At 46.7% G+C, this 13,167-nt stretch overlaps 1 protein-coding gene across 1 annotated transcript in view; it reads left to right on the top strand.

Moving 5' to 3' along the window:
• The window catches only part of FTO (FTO alpha-ketoglutarate dependent dioxygenase), a 271,168-nt gene that overhangs the window by 83,433 nt on the left and 174,568 nt on the right, over nt 1-13,167 (top strand). The window lies entirely within an intron of this gene.

Below are 13,167 nucleotides of genomic sequence, written 5' to 3'. Positions count from 1 at the left end.
CTCAGTTTCCTCATCTGTAAAATAGTGATTCACTGCCTGTTATTCTTCCCGCTTAGGCTGCGAGCCCCATGTGGAACAGGGACTGTTTCCCACCTGAATATCTTGTATCTACGCTAGCACTTAGAAAAGTGCTTGACACATAGCAAGTGCTTAACAAATGCCATTATTATTGCTATTATTATAAGTATTATTATTATATGAACATAAGTTTTGAGGGTGGGGTAAATACAAAGTGTTTCCTCGTTGGGATGTGAGAGCTAGAGAGATGCAAGTAGCGGGGGCCAGGAGTATCTTGAGAGCTGTCAGTTGGTCAGTTATATTTATTGAGCGCTTACTGTCTGCACAGCACTGTACTAAGTGCTTGGGAGAGTACAATATAATAATAAACAGACACATTCCCCGTCCACAAGCAGAGAAGCCACGTGGCCTAGTCGAAAGAGCACGGGCCTGGGATTCGGAAGACCTGGGTTCCAATCCCAGCTCTGCCATGTACCTGCTGTGTGACCTTAGACAAGTCACTTCAATTCTCTGTGCCTCAGTTCTGCAAAATGGGAATTCAATACCTGGTCTCCCTCCTCCTTAGACTGAGAGCTGCACGTGGGACCTGATTAGCTTGTACCTGTCTATATCTGTACAGTGCTTGGCACATAGCTTAACAAATACAGCAGTCATTATCATCGTTATTATCATCACTACCTACGCGGGGGCAGATATCCAACGCAGGTGGTGACTTGATTCAAATGAGTTTTCTGAATGGCCCTTCAGGGTTGGGTTTTGTTTTTATTTTGTTTTCATTTAGGGAGTTAATGGATGTAACATTAGAGATAGGAGCTGCTTGTTCTACGAAAGACACCAAACATCTCTGAGGACCTTAGTCCCAGACCACAAATGCCTTTGACGATTAATCTTTGTTCACACTGCCCTGATTTTGTGGTTCAAACAGATCACTGCAATTGCCCGAAAGGAAATGGCTGGTAGGATGGTGGGTGTTCATTAGTGTTGAATAGGGTGGTTACTTTTCGGCATTGAAGTGGTTTTAACGGTACCCGTGGCAGCGCAGGAAAGGGAATATGTTTGATTTGTAAAAGCAAACAGCGTGATGGAGTCAAAATGGACTAAGTGATTTTATTCTAGGAGCCTGTATTGAATGGGCTACTCTGGGTTCATTAGGAGTCGAAGAAGGAATAGAGTCAGTCTCTTCCTGGGCCTGCAGTCACAGGGCTATGGCATTCTCAGAGGTGACTGCAATCTAAGATGGCAGAGGATCTCCTGGGTCTGACTCTGGCCTTACTCAGGCTCTGGAAGTACCACTGTCCTCCCATAGTCAGGTTGGAGCCTTTCGATCTCGTCTTTTTTGCCGCCAACCCCTTGCCCATGTCCTGCCTCTGGCCTGGAATGCCCTCCCTCCTCATATCATCATCAATCGTATTTATTGAGCGCTTACTATGTGCAGAGCACTGTCCAATAGACAGTCATTCTCCCCACCTTCCAAAACTGTATTGAAGGCACAGAACTTCCAAGAGACCTTCCCTGACTAAACCCTCCTTTCTTCTTCTCCCACTCCCTTCTGGTCACCCTGACTTGCCTCCTTTATTCATCCCCCCTCCCAACCCCGTAGCACTTATGTACATAGCTGTCATTTATTTATTTATTTATATTAATGTCTGTCTCCCCTGCTAGATTGTAAGCTCGTTGTGGCCGGAGATTGTATCTGTTTCTTCTTCTAGTGTACTCTCCCAAGCGCTTATTAGTAAAAATAACAATAATAATAATGATGATGGTATTTTGTTAAGCATATTACTATGGGCCAAGCACTGTTCAAAGCACTGGGGTAGATACAAGGTAATCAAGTTGTCCCACGTTAGGTCTCCCAGTCTTAATCCCCATTTTACAGAGGAGGTAACTGAGGCACAGAGATGTTAAGTGACTTGCCCAAAGTCACACAGCTGACAAGTGGCAGAGACTGGATTAGAATTTAGTCACTTAACTTCTCTGTGCTTGACGCAACTGTAAAGTGGGAAGTAAATCCTACTCCCTCCTACTTAGTCTGTGAGCCCCATGTGGGACAGTGTCTGTGTCCAAATCGATAAACTTGTATCTGACCTAATGCTTAGAACAGTGCTTGCACATAGCAAGCACTTAACAAATGCCATAAAAACAGCGTTCCCAGAGTGGGGAGCTGCTATGCTTGCCTTGATTGGGGAACAGAAGGCAGAGTCTCCTTATGCAGTTGGAACAGAGGAATTAATCATTCAATGATATTTATGGAGCACTTACTGTGTACAGAGCACTGTGCTAAGCCTTTGGGAGAGTACAGTACAACAGAGTTGGTAGACATATTCCCAGCCATGTAGGTCTCCCAGTCTTAATCCCCATATTACAGAGCATGTAACTGAAGCACAGAGAAGTTAAGTGAAATCAAGCAGATTTCATCTTACAGAGGCAGAGACAGACATTAAATTTTAGAAAGGGGAAATGGCAGAGTTTAAGGATGTGAACACATGCTGTTTGGCTGGGGATGAAAGAATATCAAGTACTTATGAGTTACAGCTCCAGGTTTCTAGGTGATGCCCAAAGGAGGATGAGTAGAGAACCCCTCACTGTAGGGGTTCCTCAAGGGTCAGTTCTTGGTCCCCTTCTGCTCTCTATCTACACTCACTCCCTTGGTGAACTCATTCGCTCCCACGGCTTCAACTATCATCTCTACGCTGATGACACCCAAATCTGCATCTCTGCCCCTGCTCTCTCCCTTCCTCCAGGCTCGGATCTCCTCCTGCCTTCAGGAAATCTCCATCTGGGTGTCTGCCCACCATCTAAAGCTCAGTCTGTGCAAGACTGAACTCCTTATCTTCCCTCCCAAACCCTGCCCTCTCCTTGACTTTTCCGTCACTGTAGATGGCACTACCATCCTTCCCGTCTCGTAAGCCCGCAATCTTGGTGTCATCCTCAACTCCGCTCTCTTGTTCACCCCACACATCCAATCTGTCACCAAAATGTGCCGGTCTCACCTCCACAACATTGCCAAGATCCGCCCTTTCCTCTCCTTCCAAACCGCTACCTTGCTGGTTCAATCTCTCATCCTAGCCCGACAGGAGTACTGCATCAGTCTCCTCTCTGATCTCCCATCCTCCTGTCTCTCCCCACTTCAGTCTATACTTCACTCTCCTGCCCAATCATCTTTGTGCAAAAACGCTCTGGGCATGTTACTCCTCTCCTCAAATATCTCCAGTGGTTGCCTGTCAACCTACGAATCAAGCAAAAACTCCTCACTCTCGGCTTCAAGGCTGTCCATCACCTCGCCCCCTCCTACCTCACCTCCCTCCTCTCCTTCTTACAGCCCAGCCCGCACCCTCCGCTCCTCTGCCGCTAACCTCCTCACTGTATCCCGTTCTCACCTGTCCCGCCGTCGACCCCCGCCCCACATCCTTCCCCGGACCTGGAATGCTCTCCCTCCACACATCCGCCAGGCTAGCTCTCTTCCTCACTTCAAAGCCCTACTGAGAGCTCTCACCTCCTCCAGGAGGGCTTCCCAGATTGAGCCCCCTTTTTCCTCTCCTCCTCCCCATCCCCCCTGCCCCACCCTTCCCTCCCCCACAGCACTTGTATATATTTGTACAGATTTATTACTGTATTTATTTTACTTGTACATATTCACTATTCTATTTATTTTGTTAATGATGTGCATATAGCTTTAATTCTATTTGTTCTGATGGTTTTGACACCTGTCTACATGTTTTGTTTTGTTGTCTGTCTCCCCCTTCCAGACTGTGAGCCCGTTATTGGGTAGGGACCGTCTCTATATGTTGCCGACTTGTGCTTCCCAAGCGCTTAGTACAGTGCTCTGCACACAGTAAGCTCTCAATAAATAAGCAGCATGGCTCAGTGGAAAGAGCCCAGGCTTTGGAATCAGAGGTCATGGGTTCAAATCCCGGCTCCGCCACTTGTCAGCTGTGTGACTTTGGGCAAGTCACTTAACTTCTCTGGGCCTCAGTTACCTCATCTGTAAAATGGGGATTAAGACTGTGAGCCCCACGTGGGACAACCTGTTCACCTTGTAACCTCCCCAGCACTTAGAACAGTGCTTCGCACATAGTAAGCGCTTAATAAATGCTATTGTAAAATAAATACAATTGAATGAATGAAATACCACAGTCATTATTATTGTTATTGCCCTCGTCATCATTATTATTAATTTAGGGGTAAAGAGGCCTTACTCGGGGAAGACCCCTTGGAGGAGGTGGGATTTTTCAGAGGAATCTCTGGTCCGCCTCCCATCGCCCCAGTTTGGATCCATACCAAATCGTCGCCGGGGATTCGGGAGTCTTTAAGAACGACAGCGCGTGGGAGCAACTAGTGTTGGGATGTGATCAAGGGCGGGGGCTGGGAGTGGGGAGGACTCTACAAAGGAGAGAATTATAACAAAGAGCTCTTTCTGCTTCAGTTCTCGTGCAGAAAACATATGTTCAGCGATGCAGGCAGCAGTTGGGTTAAAGACACACTGAAGGGCTGAAGACAAAAGACCTGCTCTCTTCGCGCATTCACAATGTTTCCAAACATATTCACTTGTCTCACTTGTTAGGGCCTGGGCTGTCAGCTGGAGCCTCTCTCCTGTGTGATTTCTTTTCCCCCACCCCCTGCCTTTCAAAGGCCTTTCTTTCCCTCCCCCTAGGCTTCCCCGCCAATGTTTTACACTTCATATAATCCAGTGTGCCTAGCAGACTCACTTCAGCCTTTGTGTTATTGATGTTTGGGTGATGGAGGGAGCTCTTCAGAGGGAGATTCTGGCAGAGAGGTAACCTTTCACTCACCCACGGATCTGGAGGTGCTAAGCCACTTTATTTCAAACATCTTGAGTGTCTCGGTCATTCGGTCCTTAGTGTGGCCGGCTGGGCCTTTGGAGACCAGCAGAGCGGATTAGAGCAGCGGCAGCAGCGGGGCGGAGAGGTGTGGTGGCCATTTTGCCCTCATTTCTTCAGGGTAGGAGCCGGGCTTGCCAGTGGGGAGGCTAAGGGGGTTTTGTTCCCAGGCTGAAATGTCCTAGACGAAAAGACAGAGCTGAGGTCGCTGGAAATCCAGGCAGAGTGGAGTTGCTGAAAGAAATAGTCGTAATGATAATTAGGATATCCGCTAAGCGCCTACTATGTGCCAGGCACTGTTCTAAGCACTGGGGTGGGTGCACGCAAGTCAGGTTGGTCACAGTCCCTGGCCCACATGGGGCTCACAGGCTTAAGAGAAGCAGCGTGGCTCAGTGGAAAGAGCACGGGCTTTGGAGTCAGAGGTCATGGGTTCAAATACTGGCTCCTGCAATTGTCAGCTGTGTGACTTTGGGCAAGTCAGTTAACTTCTCTGTGCCTCAGTTACCTCATCTGTAAAATGGGGATTAAGACTGTGAGCCCCCCATGGGACAACCTGATCACCTTGTAACTTCCCCAGTGCTTAGAATCAATCAATCAATCAATCAATCAGTCGTATTTATTGAGCGCTTACTGTGTACAGAGTACTGTACTAAGCGCTTGGGAAGTACAAGTCGGCAACATATAGAGACAGTCCCTACCCAACAGTGGGCTCACAGTCTAAAAGGGGGAGACAGAGAACAAAACCAAACATACTAACAAAATAAAATGAATAGATATGTACAAGTAAAATAAATAAATAAATAGAGTAATAAATATGTACAAACATATATACATATATACAGGTGCTGTGGGGAAGGGAAGGAGGTAAGATGGAGGGAATGGAGAGGGGGACAAGAGGGAGAGGAAGGAAGGGGCTCAGTCTGGGAAGGCCTCCTGGAGGAGGTGAGCTCTCAGTAGGGCCTTGAAGGGAGGAAGAGAGCTAGCTTGGCGGATGGGCAGAGGGAGGGCATTCTGCACATAGTAAGTGCTTGATAAATGCTATTATTATTATTATTATTATTATTAATAATCACTGTTCTGCTGGTGAGGGAGCTGAGGCCCAGAGAAGCGAAGTGTTTTGTCCAAGGTCACCCAACAGACAAGTGGCGGAGCCAGAATTAGAACACATGACCTTCTGAATCCCAGGCCCGTAGTCTATCCACTATGCCACACTGCTTGTCTAAATAATGGGAGGGCTATTTCAGCATGATTTTGCTTCTGTATATATGTGTTTTGGGCTCTCCGTTTGAAGGAAGCATCCTTCTGCTCCGTGTGATACTGTGATTGAAGTTTGAGGAATTCTTGCTGTGGGGTCGACACCAGAGACAGGCACATTTTCTGGTCCAGGACTTCCAGGTGAAACGTGTTTTCTCATATCCCGGTATTCATTCAACATATTTGTGGAGCGCTCACCGTATGCCAAGCACTGTACTAAGTGCTATCCATTGACACTCTCCACCCTGAGCCCAAGGGCTGCCCTATTGGACCTAAGCAGCCTGGTTCTACCTCTAGAGGGAAAGACAGGCACCAAAATAAATGAATGGAAAGGGGCTTTGGCAGAATTTAAGGATACATATACGTGCCGAGGGTTGCTTCGAATAAACCACGTAACAGGCCTTAGTGTGTCCATCTGCCAAGAGGGGACAGCTATCTCAATCTAGCTCTCACAATGATATGAAGAGTAACTAATAAACATCAACGTGAGTTTCTCTGAGAGGGTAAAGCCCTAGGGAAATGCCGGTTTAGAACGATAACAATCCAGCTCTTTCAGAAATAATCTACGTGTGGTCAAACATCTATGTAGTCCAGTTCCCCAGTTGGACCATCAGTACTCTTTGTGGACAGGGAAAGTGTCCCTTGCTGTCCTTGGGTTTGTTTGTTTTTTACAAGGTAGCGCGGTTGGATACCGTTCATGTCCCACACGGGGCTCACAGTCTTCATCTCCATTTTCCGGGTGAGGTAACAGGCACAGAGAAGTGAAGTGACTTGCCCGAGATCCCACAGCAGACAAGTACTGGAGTGAGTACTAGAACCCAGCTCCTCTGACTCCTTGGCCATGCTCTAGCCACTAGACCACACTGCTCCTCTTCTTCTTTCACAAGCATGAAGTGCAGAGCTTTGCATCCAATAGGCTCTCGATCAATACCATTATTGAGCTCATGGCTGGCAGTTGTAAAAGTGGACTTCACATGTCTACTGTCCCCCCTTCTTCTTCTCCTCCCTGACATCTGTATCTTCACTGACTTTCATTCTTTTAGGTCCTCCAGCTTCATAGCATCTTGCCTCAGTTGAATTGTTCATTCCTGGGCAGGGCCACTAAGCTGCTGTGTGACCCTGGGCAAGTCACTTAACTTTTCTGTAGATTGGGGATTAAGTCTGTGAGTGGGACATGGACTGTGCCCAACCTGATTGTACATAGTAAGCCAACTTGTACTTCCCAAGCGCTTAGTACAGTGCTCTGCACACAGTAAGCGCTTAATAAATATGATTGATGATGATGATAGTAAGCGCTCGATAAATACCATTGATTGTGAATTATCTTGTGTCTACTCCGGTGCTTAGTGCGGTGTCTGGAACATAGCGAACCCTTATCAATTGCCATTTTAAAAAAAGGCAAAAAATTATTCTCTGGGCCTTAGTTTCCTCATCTGTGAAATGCAGCCTCAATATGGGATCTCTCTCCTATTTAGACTGTGAACCCCATGTGAGACAGTGACTGCCTATGACTTGATTATCAAGATTCTGCCCCAGCCCTTAGTACAGTGTGTAGCACTCATTCATTCATTCAATCGTATTTATTGAGCGCTTACTGTGTGCAGAGCACTGTACTAGGCGCTTGGGAAGTCCAAGTCGGCAACATAGAGAGACGGTCCCTACCCAACAGCGGGCTCACAGTCTAGAAGAGGGAGACTGTACTAAGCGCACTCTTAGCAGGTATCATGATTATTATATTGTTATTATCTACTCCTAGAAAAGGGCACAGCAGGAGGGTCGCAGAACACCTCATTGGTTAGGCATTTTAAGTGGATTTTTTTTTAAATAGCATTTGTTAAAGTGCTTCCTTTGTGCCAAACAGTGTACTAAGCACTGGCATAGACACAAGATAATCGGGTTGGACAAAGTTCCTGTGCCACATAGGGCTCACAGTCTTGGTGGGAATGAGAACAGGTATTGAGTCACCACTTTACAGATGAGGAAACTGACGCACGGAGAATTGAAATGACTTGCCCAAGATCACACAGTAGATAAGTAGTGGAGCTGAGATTAGAACCCAGATCCTCTGACCCCCAAGCCCCTGCACTTTCAGCTAGGTCACACTGCTTTCCTTCTGAAATGATTGCAGCAGCAGGGGAAATATCAGTACCGCTGATGAACATTCGTTGGTCAGGATTTCCCATATATGGTTCCTTCGAGTCCGAGGATAATTTGACTATCTAGACAATCCTCCAACCGAAAAGAAAAACTGTATAAATATTTTTTAATAGAAGATGCCAACAAATACTTCCCTGCCAGCATATGTCAGAACTGCCAAGAGAGCCGTGCGGGTAGGAATTAAACTTTTTAGTGCTGTCATTTGAAAATCCTCGCAAGGAAAGCACTGTGGAAATATTTTTCCTCTATTTGATTGAAAGTAGCTGTTTGAAAAGATTTCAATAGTGGATAAAAATTAATAGATCGCAGTTTGTGATACCCACACTGAACCTGAGTCTGCCTTTTCCCCTTTTGCCTCGAGCCGTGTGTCAAATATCCCAAAGAACAAAACTACTGGATAACAAATGGACAGAGAAACAGCATGACTTAGTGGATAGAGCATGAGCCAGGAAATCAGAATCAATCAATCAATCAATCAATCAATCATATTTATTGAGCGCTTACTGTGTGCAGAGCACTGTACTAAGTGCTTGGGAAGTACAAGTTGGCAACATATAGAGACGGTCCCTATCCAACAGTGGGCTCACAGTCTAGAAGGGGAGACAGAGAACAAAACAAAACATATTAACAAAATAAAATAAATAGAATAGATATGTACAAGTTAAAAAAATGGAGTAATAAATACGTACAAACATATATACATATATACAGGTGCTGTGGGGAAGGGAAAGAGGTAAGGCGGGGGGGGATGGAGAGGGGGAGAAGGTCATGGGTTCTAATCTCCGCTCCACCACTTGTCTGCTGTGTGACCTTGGGCAAGTCACTTCACTTCTCTGTGCCTCAGTTACCTCATCTGTAAAATGGGGATTGATAGTGTGAGCCCCACATGAGACAGGAACTGTGTCCAACCCTATTTGCTTGTTTACACCCCAGCGCATAGTACAGTGCCTGCCACATAGTAAAGCGCTTAACAAATACCATAATTGTTCATTATTATTATTATCTTCTCAAATGGAATCGGATCATTTCATGAAATGTCGAGAGGAGGAGGTGGAAGAAGAAACAGGAGTTATGAGACTGTGTGTCTTGTGTTCCAGTGCTTAGAACAGTGCTTTGCACATAGTAAGCGCTTAATAAATGCCATTATTATTATTATTATTATTATTATTGTGAGCTCTTTTCTTTCTTCCCAGAGGATCGATTCAGTAAAGGGGGCTGATGTTGCAGATGTTATTAAAATTCTTGGGAAAAAAAATCCTGTTCCTGGAAGTTGTACTCTTTCTTTCAGCCCCTCGGTCTCTCCCACCCGAATCAGCCACCATTATACCAGTCTGACCTAACAGCAAGCAACGGGAGGATGAAACTTTAAACAAATCTATTAGGGGTCTCGTTGGCCAGAAACTTGGGGAAATGGCAGAGAAAAAAAAAAGAACAGTGATTTCTGTAAACTCTGCAAAGGTCAGTAAAAGGCTTTCAGTAAGTATGCAGAGGCTAGAAATCAAATCCCATTTCCTATCATAAGAAACCAGTTGTTTTAGCAGCAGCAGTTAATGTACTGTATGTGAAAGATTTAAGGCTAGTTGGAAAGCTTTGCTTCTGTTTTATTAGGCTGCTATTGAAAAGCCAACAGCGTAACTTCAACTAGGTGCTTTGAGATTTCTTAATGGGCTGTCAAGGGCAAGACACGACGTCTGTGCTCTGCTAGCTCTTTCCTGTACATTAAAACAACAGGGGCCGAACGATCGCATACAGAAGTATGAATTACTTGATACGTTCTCCGTTCCATATGGTCAGCCACGTCTTTGGCAATTAATCATATACAAAATCAGTTGAGTGCTCTCCGAAGCATTGAAGTCAACATTTAGTTGTACCTGTGCCAATGGGGGCAATAGGGTTGCAGGAATAAACTAGCAGGCCGAGGGGTTGTTGGCGCCCAAAGCCGGAGCAGCTGGCTTCTATAAACAACACTTTTTATCCTTTTTTTTCCTTTTCACCTTTTTTTTTTTTTGCTTTGACAAACAGGGTCCATTTTTCAACATCTTCCAAAACACAAAAGTTGCCAAGCGGAACTCGGATTCTTAGCCCAGTTCCACTGCTACCTCGGAGGCAGGGAGGGAGGAAGAATAATATGTCCAAGCAGTCGGGGAATGATAATAATAATAACGGTATTTGTTAAGCGCTTACTAAATGTCAGACACTGTTCTAAACGCTGGGGGAGATACAAGATCGTTGGGTTGAACATAGTCCCTGTCCCAGATAGGGCTCACAGTCGTAAGAGAAGCAGCGTGGCTCCGTGGAAAGAGCACGGGCTTTGGAGTCAGAGGTCGTGGGTTCAAATCCCGGCTCCGCCAATTGTCAGCTGTGTGACTTTGGGCAAGTCACTTCACTTCTCTGGGCCTCAGTTTCCTCATCTGGAAAATGGGGATTAAGACTGTGATAACCTTGTAATCTCCCCAGTGCTTAGAACAGTGCTTTGCACATAGTAAGTGCTTAATAAATGCCATCATTATTATTATTAATCCCCATTTTACAGATGAGGGAGCTGTGGCACAGAGAAGTTAAAGGACTTGCCCGATGTCACACAGCAGATGAGTGATGGAGCTGGGATTAGAACCCAGGTCCTTCTGACTCTCAGGCCCAGGCTCTATCCATTAGGCCATGCTGCTTCTCTAAACCACTTATATGGTTGTACATATTTATTACTCTATTTATTTATTTATTTATTTATTTATTTTACTTGTACATTTCTATCCTACTTACTTTATTTTGTTAGTATGTTTGGTTCTGTTCTCTGTCTCCCCCTTTTAGACTGTGAGCCCACTGTTGGGTAGGGACTGTCTCTATGTGATGCCAATTTGTACTTCCCAAGCGCTTAGTACAGTGCTCTGCACATAGTAAGCGCTCAATAAATACGATTGATTGATTGATTGATTGATTGATTACAATATCTTGGGCCACCTCCTCCCCCCTCCTCCTCAGGCTGCCCAGATCTGAAGAAATTAGCACCCCTGTTTGAGTCTAGGTGAAAAAGAAGGCCAGTCTAATCTGCTTCAAGTTCATTCATTCAATCGTCGTTGAGTCCTTACTGTGTTCAAAGCACTCAATTAAGCACTCAGGAGAGTACAGTAGAACGAGAAGTGTATCTTAGAGATTTCCGGTGTATTTTCCAAAGCATTGCCCATATTCTTGTCCTGTTAGCCTTTTGTAGATTCTCCCCAAGGCCAATAATCAGTCCGTGATTGATATTTATGGAACACTTTGCATGTGCCAAGCACTATACTAAGCACTAGGGGTAATACAGTACAACAGAATGGGGTAGACATGTTCCCTGCCCACAAGGAGCTTACAGTCTAGAGGGAGAGATGAACTTTAAAATGAATTACCAATATGTACGTAAGTGCTGTGGAGCTGAAGGTGGGGTGAATAGTGGGGAGGTTCCTTCCCCTCTGCCTTCAAACATGCCCATGTCTCTCCCATCCTAAAAAAACCCTCTCTTGACCCCACCTCACCTTCTAGTTATCGTCCCATATCCCTCCTACCATTCCTTTCCAAACTCCTTGAACGAGTTGTCTACACGCGCTGCCTAGAATTCCTCAACAACAACTCTCTCCTCGACCCCCTCCAGTCTGGCTTCCGTCCCCTTCATTCCACGGAAACTGCGCTCTCAAAGGTCACCAATGACCTCCTGCTTGCCAAATCCAACGGCTCATACTCTGTCCTAATCCTCCTCGACCTCTCAGCTGCCTTTGACACTGTGGACCACCCCCTTCTCCTCAACACGTTATCTGACCTTGGCTTCACAGACTCCGTCCTCTCCTGGTTCTCCTCTTATCTCTCCGGTCGTTCTTTCTCAGTCTCTTTTGCAGGCTCCTCCTCCCCCTCCCATCCTCTTACTGTGGGAGTTCCCCAAGGTTCAGTGCTTGGTCCCCTTCTGTTCTCAATCTACACTCACTCCCTTGGTGACCTCATTCGCTCCCACGGCTTCAACTATCACCTCTACGCTGATGACACCCAGATCTACATCTCTGCCCCTGCTCTCTCCCCCTCCCTCCAGGCTCGCATCTCCTCCTGCCTTCAGGACATCTCCATCTGGATGTCCGCCCGCCACCTAAAGCTCAACATGTCGAAGACTGAGCTCCTTGTCTTCCCTCCCAAACCTTGTCCTCTCCCTGACTTTCCCATCTCTGTTGACGGCACTACCATCCTTCCCGTCTCACAAGCCCGCAACCTTGGTGTCATCCTCGACTCCGCTCTCTCATTCACCCCTCACATCCAAGCCGTCACCAAAACCTGCCGGTCTCAGCTCCGCAACATTGCCAAGATCCGCCCTTTCCTCTCCATCCAAACCGCTACCCTGCTAATTCAAGCTCTCATCCTATCCCGTCTGGACTACTGCACTAGCCTTCTCTCTGATCTCCCATCCTCGTGTCTCTCTCCACTTCAATCCATACTTCATGCTGCTGCCCGGATTATCTTTGTCCAGAAACGCTCTGGACATATCACTCCCCTCCTCAAAAACCTCCAATGGCTACCGATCAATCTGCGCATCAGGCAGAAACTCCTCACCCTGGGCTTCAAGGCTCTCCATCACCTCGCCCCCCTCCTACCTCACCTCCCTTCTCTCCTTCTACTGCCCAGCCCGCACCCTCCGCTCCTCCACCACTAATCTCCTCACTGTACCTCGCTCTCGCCTGTCCCGCCATCGACCCCCAGCCCACGTCATCCCCCGGGCCTGGAATGCCCTCCCTCTGCCCATCCGCCAAGCTAGCTCTCTTCCTCCCTTCAAGGCCCTCCTGAGAGCTCACCTCCTCCAGGAGGCCTTCCCAGATTGAGCCCCTTCTTTCCTCTCCCCCTCGTCCCCCTCTCCATCCCCCCGCCTTACCTCCTTCCCCTCCCCACA

This window comes from Tachyglossus aculeatus, chromosome 11, assembly GCF_015852505.1.
Source record: "Tachyglossus aculeatus isolate mTacAcu1 chromosome 11, mTacAcu1.pri, whole genome shotgun sequence".
Lineage (NCBI taxonomy): Eukaryota > Metazoa > Chordata > Mammalia > Monotremata > Tachyglossidae > Tachyglossus > Tachyglossus aculeatus.
This window is presented reverse-complemented; position numbering and strand designations above follow the sequence as displayed.